An 8,795-nucleotide genomic window follows, 5' to 3' on the forward strand; every position below is an offset into this window, starting at 1 on the left:
CTCCACTCTATTTCTGATCCTCTGGGATCTCCCCCTCCCTCATGAATTCCCAATGTTCCTCACTTCAGCTTTACCATCAGCTACCTGGATTCAAAAGAATAGTTTCCCTCAACTTTCCCTCTTTTAAGCCAATTTGCTTAAATCCACTTCATTGGCCAAGTTTCTTGTCATCTCACAGAACCATAGAATCCCTAGAGTGGGGGAAAAGGCCATTCAGCCCATTGAGTCTGCACTGACCCTCTGAAGAGGTTCCCACCCAATCTCCCACAGCTAATCCACCTAGCCTGCTCATCTCTGGACAGCGGGAGGAAACTGGAACACCCAAAGGAAACCCAAGCAGTTATGGCGAGAATGTGCAAACTCCACACAGGCAGTTACCCGAGGGTGGAATCGAACCTGGGTCCCTGGCGCTGTGAGGCAGCAGTGCTAACCACTGAGCCACCTTGCTGCCAAATTTGTCTACCGAAGTCTTGAATAAATTCAAAGATTCAGCTGCCACTGCTGGCTGACGAAGAGAATGCCAAAGATGAGAAAGCTATGAAAGAAGAAACATCTTCTCTATCTCTGTTTTAAGTGGGAGCCCCATGACTGTTAAACCTGTGCCCCTCATCCGAGATTCACAGGGGGAAACATGCCCAGGTTAGAATGTGGATTCCAGCATTGTGTTTGGAGTTTTGCAAGGAACCTCTGACTTGAGTGATGTTACCCTCACCCTCACACTGGCTGCAGAGAGCTGGACTGAGGGGCAAACAGGAAGTAAGGGAATCTCAAGGGCTGAGGGCTATGATGGTGTGGCAGCTTGTTTATAAGAAAGAGGAATGGAGAGAAAAAGAATAGAGAACTCTGGGAAAATGACCAGCCCATTCAAGCGATATTTTGCACTGCACATAAATTTGAGTGTGTCTTTATTTGATTTTAGTTAAGATGGCAGGGAGCTGAGTGGGGATGAGAACATGAAAATCAGCCTTCCTTCCATTGAAGACAAGCAGGAGGCTGGAAGAACACAGGAAGCCAGGCAGCATCAGAAGGTGGAGAAGTCAACATTTCAGGTGTAAACCTTCTTCAGGACTGGGGATGGGTGTAAGTGAAGCTGCAGATAAAGAGGGTTGGGGGGGGGGGGGGGGGGGAGGGAGGAGCGGGATGTTGAGGTAGGGATATGTGAACACTGGTGGAGGGTATGACATGTTTGGTTGATGGGAGGAATGAATCCGGTTGGTAGCTGGAAGGAAAGTCGACCAGAGTTATGGAAAGGAAGGGGAGGAACTGGGAAGGGTGCCAGGGAAGGGGGGGTTATTTGAAATTGGAGAATTCAATGTTGAGTCCTTCGGGCTGTAGGCTGCCCAGGTGGAAGATGGGATGTTATTCCTCCAATTCGCGGTCAGATTCACTGTGGCAATGGAGGGGGCCAAGGATGGTCATGTCAAAATGGGGTGGAAAGGGCAATTAAAATGGGCGGTGACTGGGAGGTCAGGTTGGCCCCCGTGTGCCCAGCTGAGATACTTGGCGAAACAGTCTGAGTTTACGTTTGGTCTCTTCGATGTAGGGAATACCACATCGGGAGCACCTGATGCAGTAAACTAGGCTGGAGAAGAGGCAGGTGAACCTCTGTCTCACCTGGAAGGACTGTTTAGGGCCCTGGATGGAGGTGAGGGATGTGGTGTACTGGCAGGTTTAACATTGTTTATGGCTGCAGGGAAAGGTATTTGGGAAGTTCGAGGGGTTGGTGGGGTGAACGGTGCGAACCAAAGATTGGGGAAGGGAACGGTTCTTGAGGAGGGTAGAGAGGGGTGGGGAGGGGAAGATATTCTTGGTGGTGGAGTCTAGTTGGAGTTGGCAAGTGTGTTTAAGGATGATGGAGACTGGTGGGGTGGTAGGTGAGGACAAGGGGAACTCTGTCTTTATTGCATTCGGGGGAAGGTTTAATGCATTGGAACAGGGAATGGAGGTGATGCAGTGGAGGGCTGTCTGGATGACAGAGAGGGAAAAGCACATTGTTCAACATAGGTGGACATCTGGGATGTTTGGAAGTGGAACGTCCCCTTGTATGAGCAGATGCGGCAGAGGCAGAGGAATTGGGAGAACCAGATGAATAGACAATAGACAATAGGTGCAGGATTAGGCCCTTCGAGCCTGCACCACCATTCAATATGATCATGGCTGATCATCCTTAATCAGTATCCTCTTCCTAGGTAAAAACAATGACTGCAGATGCTGGAAACCAGATTCTAGATTAGTGGTGCTGGAAGAGCACAGCAGTTCAGGCAGCATCTGAGGAGCAGCAAAATTGACGTTTCGGGCAAAAGCCCTTCATTAACCCAGGAATGCTCTGAAATGTTATAGTCCTGAAAAAAAGCTTCAGCACAACAGTTCTTGCTGGATACTGGGTGGGAGGAGGTGTAGTCCAGGTAGTTGTGAGAATCTGTGGGTTTATAGTAAATGTCTGTCCGGAGACTGTCACTGGAGATGGAAATGGAGAGGTCAAGAAAGGGGAGGGAGGTGTCCAGAATGAACTAAGTGAATTTGAGGGTGTGGTGCAAGTTGTGGGCCAAGTTGATGAACCGCTCCAGTTCAGCCTGGGTGCAGGATTTTGCATCATTGACACTTCCCGCTGCCTTGGGAAAGCAGGCGAGATAATCAAAGAGCCATCCCACACAGTTATACTCTTTGTTACCCTCTTCCATTAGGCAGAAGATACAAATGTTTGAAAACGTGTACCAACTGATGTGAGAACAGCTTCTTCCCTGCTGCTATCAGACTTTTGAACAGACCTTTCATACATTAGAGTTCATCTTCCTCTGCACCTTGTCTGTAGCTGTAACACTATATTCTGCATTCTGCTCTATACCCCTGATGTACTTATGTAAGGTACGATTTGTCCGGGTGGTACAGAACAATACTTTTCACTGTATCTCGATACATGTGACAATAATAAATCAAATCAAATCCATAATATTTACTACTTGCTCGGCAAGTGAGTTGAAATCAAAGCTTTATGGCTCAGCCAATTTGTGGTCAGTCCAATTCGTTATAAACATGTTAGTTTCCTATATCTGTTGTGCTGAAGCTTTTTTCAGGACTATAACATTTCAGAGCATTCCTGGGTTGCCATAGGAACGAGACTGCAGGGACAGATATATTCAGATATAAAGACAGAAGATTTTGGAAATATACACAGAGAAACAGAGTTAATGTTTCAGCTTCATGATCTTTCAAAGATCACAGATCTGAAATGTTGACCCTTCTTCTCTCTCAACAAAAGCGACCAAGCCTGCAAAATATTTTCCAGACTTTCTGTTTTTATTTGATGTTTCTAGAATCTTTGGTACTTTGTTTTTCTTCAGAAAGAAAAGCTCAAGAGTACGACTTAGTGTGCTTTGTCGTATTTCCCACACAATATTTCATGTTTCAAAGCAAAGAAAAATGCTCATCTATATACAGAGCCTGTCATAAAAGTACTGTAGCTACAACAGTGGGTCAGAAGCTGGGAATTCTGTAGCAAGTAAATCACCTCCTTACATCCTGAAGTATGTCACCCCCACAAGGTAAAAGTCAGAAGTGTGAAGGAATGCTCTCCACTTATCTAAACGAATGCAGCTCCAACTACACTCAGGAAGCTCAAAACCATCGTTAGTAAAGCAGTCCTGTTTGATTTACATTGCATTAAGAACATTAAAATTAAAATCCTTCCATTACCAGTTTATAAAGTCCACAGCAGCAACTCTCCAAGACTCTGTTAACAACAGCTTCAAAACTGCAACCTCTATTATAAATGGACAAAGGCTACAAGTATTTGGAACAACACCAATTCCAAGTCATACACCATCTTGACGTGGAACCACATCACCATTCCTTCATAGCCACTCGGTCAAAAACCCCTTTCTAAGAGAACTGGAAGCATGCATACAGCAAGGGAACGGCAACAGTTCAGGTGGCAGGACTTATACACTTAATGGTAAGGTCCTAGGGAGAGTTGCTGAACAAAGAGACCTCGGAGTGCAGGTTCATAGTTCCTTGAAAGTAGAGTCGCAGGTAGATAGGATAGTGAATAAGACATTTTGTTCATTGGTTAGAGTATTGAGTACAGGAGTTGGGAGGCCATGTTGCGGCTGCACAGGACATTGGTGAGGCCACTTTTGGAATAGTGCGTGCAATTCTGGTCTCCTTCTCATTGGAAAGATGAATGAAACTTGAAAAGGTTCAGAAAAGATTTACAAGGATGTTGCCAGAGTTGGAAGATTTGAGCTATAGTGAGACATTGAATAGGCTGGGGCTGATTTCCCTGGAGCATCGGAGGCTAAGTGGTGACCTTATCGAGGTTTATAAAATCATGAGGGGCATGGATAGGATAAATAGACAAAGTATTTTCCTGGGGTTTGGGAAGTCCAGAACTAGAGGTCATAGTCTGAGGGTGAGAGGGGAAAAAAAGGGACCTAAGGGGCAACCTTTTCACACAGAGGGTGGCATGTGTGTGGAATGATCTGCCAGAGGAAATGGTAGAGGCTAGTATAATTACAACATTTAAAAAGGCATCTGGATGCGTATATGATTAGGAAGGGTTCAGAGGGATGTGGGCCAGGTGCTGGCAAATGGGACTAGATTAATTTAGAATATCTGGACAGCATGGGCAAGTTGGGTCAAAGGGTCTGTTTCTGTGCTGAACATTTCTATGACTCTATGATCAGCCACTGCCCATGAATAAAGTTAAAATATAAATCAAACCTTTTTTTTAATCTCAGCTTTAATTATGCTTTTTTTTCAAGATGTTAGTTGAGTCATAAACACTGTTGAGAAATCTTCAGGGCACCCCTCTGCTTTCCTTCAAATAACAAGATCTTTTATCCCCATTTGACAGGTTGTCACAAGTGTAAGTCAATATTCTTAGAGTGCAGCATTCCCAGATTACACCACTGAAGTATCAATTGGAATTAGGAGCTGATATCTCTGCATTGAGACTTCAGCTGAAAACATTTTGACTCAGAGGTGAGCGACAGACGAGCAGACTCAGAAAAAAAAGCGAAAAGGAAAAATAATCATAGCTGAGCTATTGTCACATACCTTTGAGCCTCAGCAAATTTGTAACACAATCACGTTAATGACAATGACACACAAAAGCATTCCTGTATGACATGGTTAAAAGTAGCACCTGTTCTTCCAGTTGGGTTCTGTCCATATTTTTTTAAAATCCTGTTTTTTGTTTACATTCTCTCTTTAAAATGCACTTACCCGCAACGTTCGGGAGAGTATTTCTCATCAATATGGCAGCTTCTGCATCGTGTCAAAAAAGTCCTTTGGTGAAGTGTGCGGTGTGTGAGTGTGTGGAACTTTGTCCTGTCCTAGAGTGTCATAACTATAATGACAGGTTTACTCCAAGTATCTGCATCCCATTGGCTGCACTCAGTAAACCCTGGTTAGGTGTGTTTGGTTTCTGCTTAGTTAGCAATTCCAAAAGCTGGACTGAACTGAAGAGTTGACGAAATAATCTTGAAAAGCAAGATGCTTTTACACCCACATATCTGCTATTGGCTCAAAGCAGGTGCCTCCCAAGATTAGCCGGTTTTTAGTTGTTAATCTTACAGGCTCCCTGTGAATAGACAGATCAATTTGTACTCCTTAATCAACATTTATTTTAATTTGTCAGAAGGTTGGGTGTGAAATTCTATAGGTTACCATCAAGCAACCTGGAGTTTTTCTAGCATAGTGGTAGTGTCCCCACCTGTGCACCATGAGGCCTGAATTCAGGTCCCACCTGCTCCAGAGGTGTGTAATAATATTTTTGAAAGGGCAGATTAGAAAAAATATCTAGCGTTGGGCAACCTGACTGAGACACCGTCAACATTTGTGTGCACGGAGTGAATTGCAGCACAGAATCAGGCAATTTAGCCAAATGTATGATCTACAGGAACATCCTCCTACTCACCCTCATCTCACTGATTCCCTTTGTGTGTCTATGTGGATTCCACTGGCTGTTACAGTTGGTTAAACTAATAAAGCTCATTGACCCCATGCACTCCCCACCCTATTCTCTATTGCGTTATTCCATGAGGAATAAGTAACAGCAGATATGGATAAGAGTCAAACCCAGAGTCACCAGAAAAGGAAAGGAAACAATCCTATACTACAGAAATCTGATTGATTTTGTGATTTTGCTCCTGACACCATAGTGTGACCCAGTAGTCATTGCCACTGAGTGGAGCCAATGAGCACAGCAAGTCAGCAGCAGAATTGGAGTAACAGATTACAAGAGGAGGACATTTGACTCAACCCCAGGGCATCAATGTGGACTTCAACAGTTTCCTCATTTCCCCTTCCCCCACCTCACCCTAGTTCCAAATTTCCAGCTCAGCACTGTCCCCATGACTTGTCTGGACTTGTCCTACCTGCCTATCTCCTTTTCCACCTATCTACTCCACCCTCTCTTCCCTGACCTATCACCTTCATCCCCTCCCCCACTCACCTATTGTACGCTATGCTACTTTCTTCCCACCCCACCCTCCTCTAGCTTATCGCTCCACGCTTCAGGCTCACTGCCTTTATTCCTGATGAAGGGCTTTTGCCCAAAACGTCAATGTTGCTGCTCCTTGGATGTTGCCTGAACTGCTGTGCTCTTCCGGCACCACTAATCCAGAACCTGTGTGTGCCAGTCAGCTGGCTGTGAGAAAAAGCTGTCCAAATTATTAGGATATTTTTCAGAGGGTCGGTACAGACTCAGTGGGTCAAGTGGCCTCTCTCTGCACTATAGGGATTCTATGAGTGAGGGGTAAATCTGTTCTGGGATACATGACACCAATTTCTCAACAGCAAAGCAAAAGAAGCAAAGATTTGGAGGAGTGCCGCATGATCCAGGATTGGTGACAAACAGAAGTTCTACTTGCCTTTTCAAGTCAGTGGTGAAGATTCTGTGGAACTGTTTGAAGAGCAGAGGAATGCTTTCAGAGAGTCATACAGCACGGAAACAGACCCTATGGTCCACGCCGAACATAATCTCAAACTCAACTAGGCTCCTGGCCTATATCCCTCCAAACTGGTCCTATTCATGTACTTATCCAAATGCGTTTTAAACATTATAATTGTGCCAACATCTGCCACTTCCTCAGGAAGTTTATTCCACATACGAACCACTCTCTGTGTAAAAGATTTGCCCCTCATGTCTTTAAAATCTCTCTCTCTTCTTACCTTAAAAATATGCTTCCTAGTCTCGAAACCACCCTTCCTAGGAAAAGACATATACTATTAACCATATCTATATCTCTCATGATACAAGGCCCTCTCAACCTCCTACAGTCCAGTGAAAAAAGTCCCAACCTATCCAGCCTTTCTTGATAACTCAAACCTTCCATACCCAGCAATCCTGGTAAATCTTTTCTGAACCCTCTCCAGCTTAATAACATCCTTTCTATAATTGGGTGACCAGAACTGGACGCAATACTTCAGAAGAGGCATCACCAATGTCCTGTACAATCTCAACATGACTTCCCAACTCCTACACTGTCGTGGAACAATATTTTGCTCCACCTCCAAAAACAGATTATCTGGTCATCTGTCATAAATCACAAAACTGTCTACATTTGAAAAGTGTATTAAAAACTTTTGGCTGTTTTGGTACTTTCTGAGGCTGGGAAAGTTGCTAATTAAATGCAAGTCCAATGCCCATGTGAATATATTCAGAAACAAGAACAGAAATTGCTGGAAAAGCTCAGCAAGTCTGGAGAGAAATCAGAGTTGATATATTCATGTGAATTTGTTATTGTCCCGACCAAACATTCCCTTAGAGTGAATAAATTCTGGGTTTGACCATTCCAGTCACAGAATATGAGTGGAGATATCTATTAATGTCAGAGCAGAAATACAGCAGCAAACACATCATCAAATTGATTTCAGGAGTCAGCAGAGTGGGATTAATACAACTTTCATCTCCTCCTTTCTTCCCTTTCTCTGTCTCCAAAACCCAAAAGCTGGATTTTGAGATGTTTTCTGTCTCTGAAGAATGAAAAATGTTAGACAGCAGCAATGGAACTCATACTATCCCAGCATCCATTGCAGTTGGGAGAGTACTCTATTGAAACTAGAGACAGATCTCTGTGATTGTTTAAAATGTTGGACCATACCAACAGGATGGTACCAAGTTCTATCATCTCAGGCACTTGCTACCAGTAACTCCTGTAAATAACTCACAGGATTCAGTAAATAGAGGACATTCCAATAGTCTTTTTACTGGCCTCTTATTTTCCTCTGCAAAGTGGAACTCATCCATGTCCGCGCCCAAAATCACCCCAACCCCACTCACTGATGATTGCCAAACTACATTGGCTCTTAGCTCAACAACATGTTGACAGAGTGTTCAAGTCCCTCCTTACTAAGAGCTTCCAAGATCTATACTCTCCTCTAATTCAGTCCTGGAAAAGCACAGGAGGTCAGGCAGCATCCGAGGAGCAGGAGAATCGTAAAAGAAGGGCTTATGCCCGAAATGTCGATTCTCCTGCTCCTCAGATGCTGCCTGACCTGCGGTCCTTTTCCAGCACCACACTCTCGACTCTGATCTCTAACATCTCAACGCCCTCACTTTCTCCAATTCAGTCCTCTCTACAATTCGGATCTCTGCCCATTCACCAATGCTTTGGCTGCTTAGAACCTGAACACTGGAATTCCTTCCCGAAATCCGTCCCTCATGGTATTTCTTAAAACTTTGGAGAAATGTTTGGTCACCAGTCCTAATAACTCAGTGTGATTCACTGAGAATATGTGTCCAACAAATGCTCCTGTGACATCTTGCAACCTCCATTATATTGAAAGATGCT

The 8,795-nt window shown here is 44.2% G+C and overlaps 1 protein-coding gene across 1 annotated transcript in view; it reads right to left on the reverse strand.

The window, feature by feature from the left end:
- The window catches only part of LOC132830013 (beta/gamma crystallin domain-containing protein 1-like), an 87,168-nt gene extending 81,845 nt beyond the window's left edge, over positions 1-5,323 (reverse strand). The window contains exon 1 of the mRNA XM_060847473.1: positions 5,224-5,323. The gene's annotated coding sequence lies outside the window, so the exon portion shown is untranslated. The remainder of the gene's footprint in view (positions 1-5,223) is intronic.
- Between the last annotated feature and the right edge of the window lie 3,472 nt (positions 5,324-8,795).

The sequence above is a fragment of the Hemiscyllium ocellatum genome, chromosome 30, assembly GCF_020745735.1.
Source record: "Hemiscyllium ocellatum isolate sHemOce1 chromosome 30, sHemOce1.pat.X.cur, whole genome shotgun sequence".
NCBI classification, from domain to species: domain Eukaryota; kingdom Metazoa; phylum Chordata; class Chondrichthyes; order Orectolobiformes; family Hemiscylliidae; genus Hemiscyllium; species Hemiscyllium ocellatum.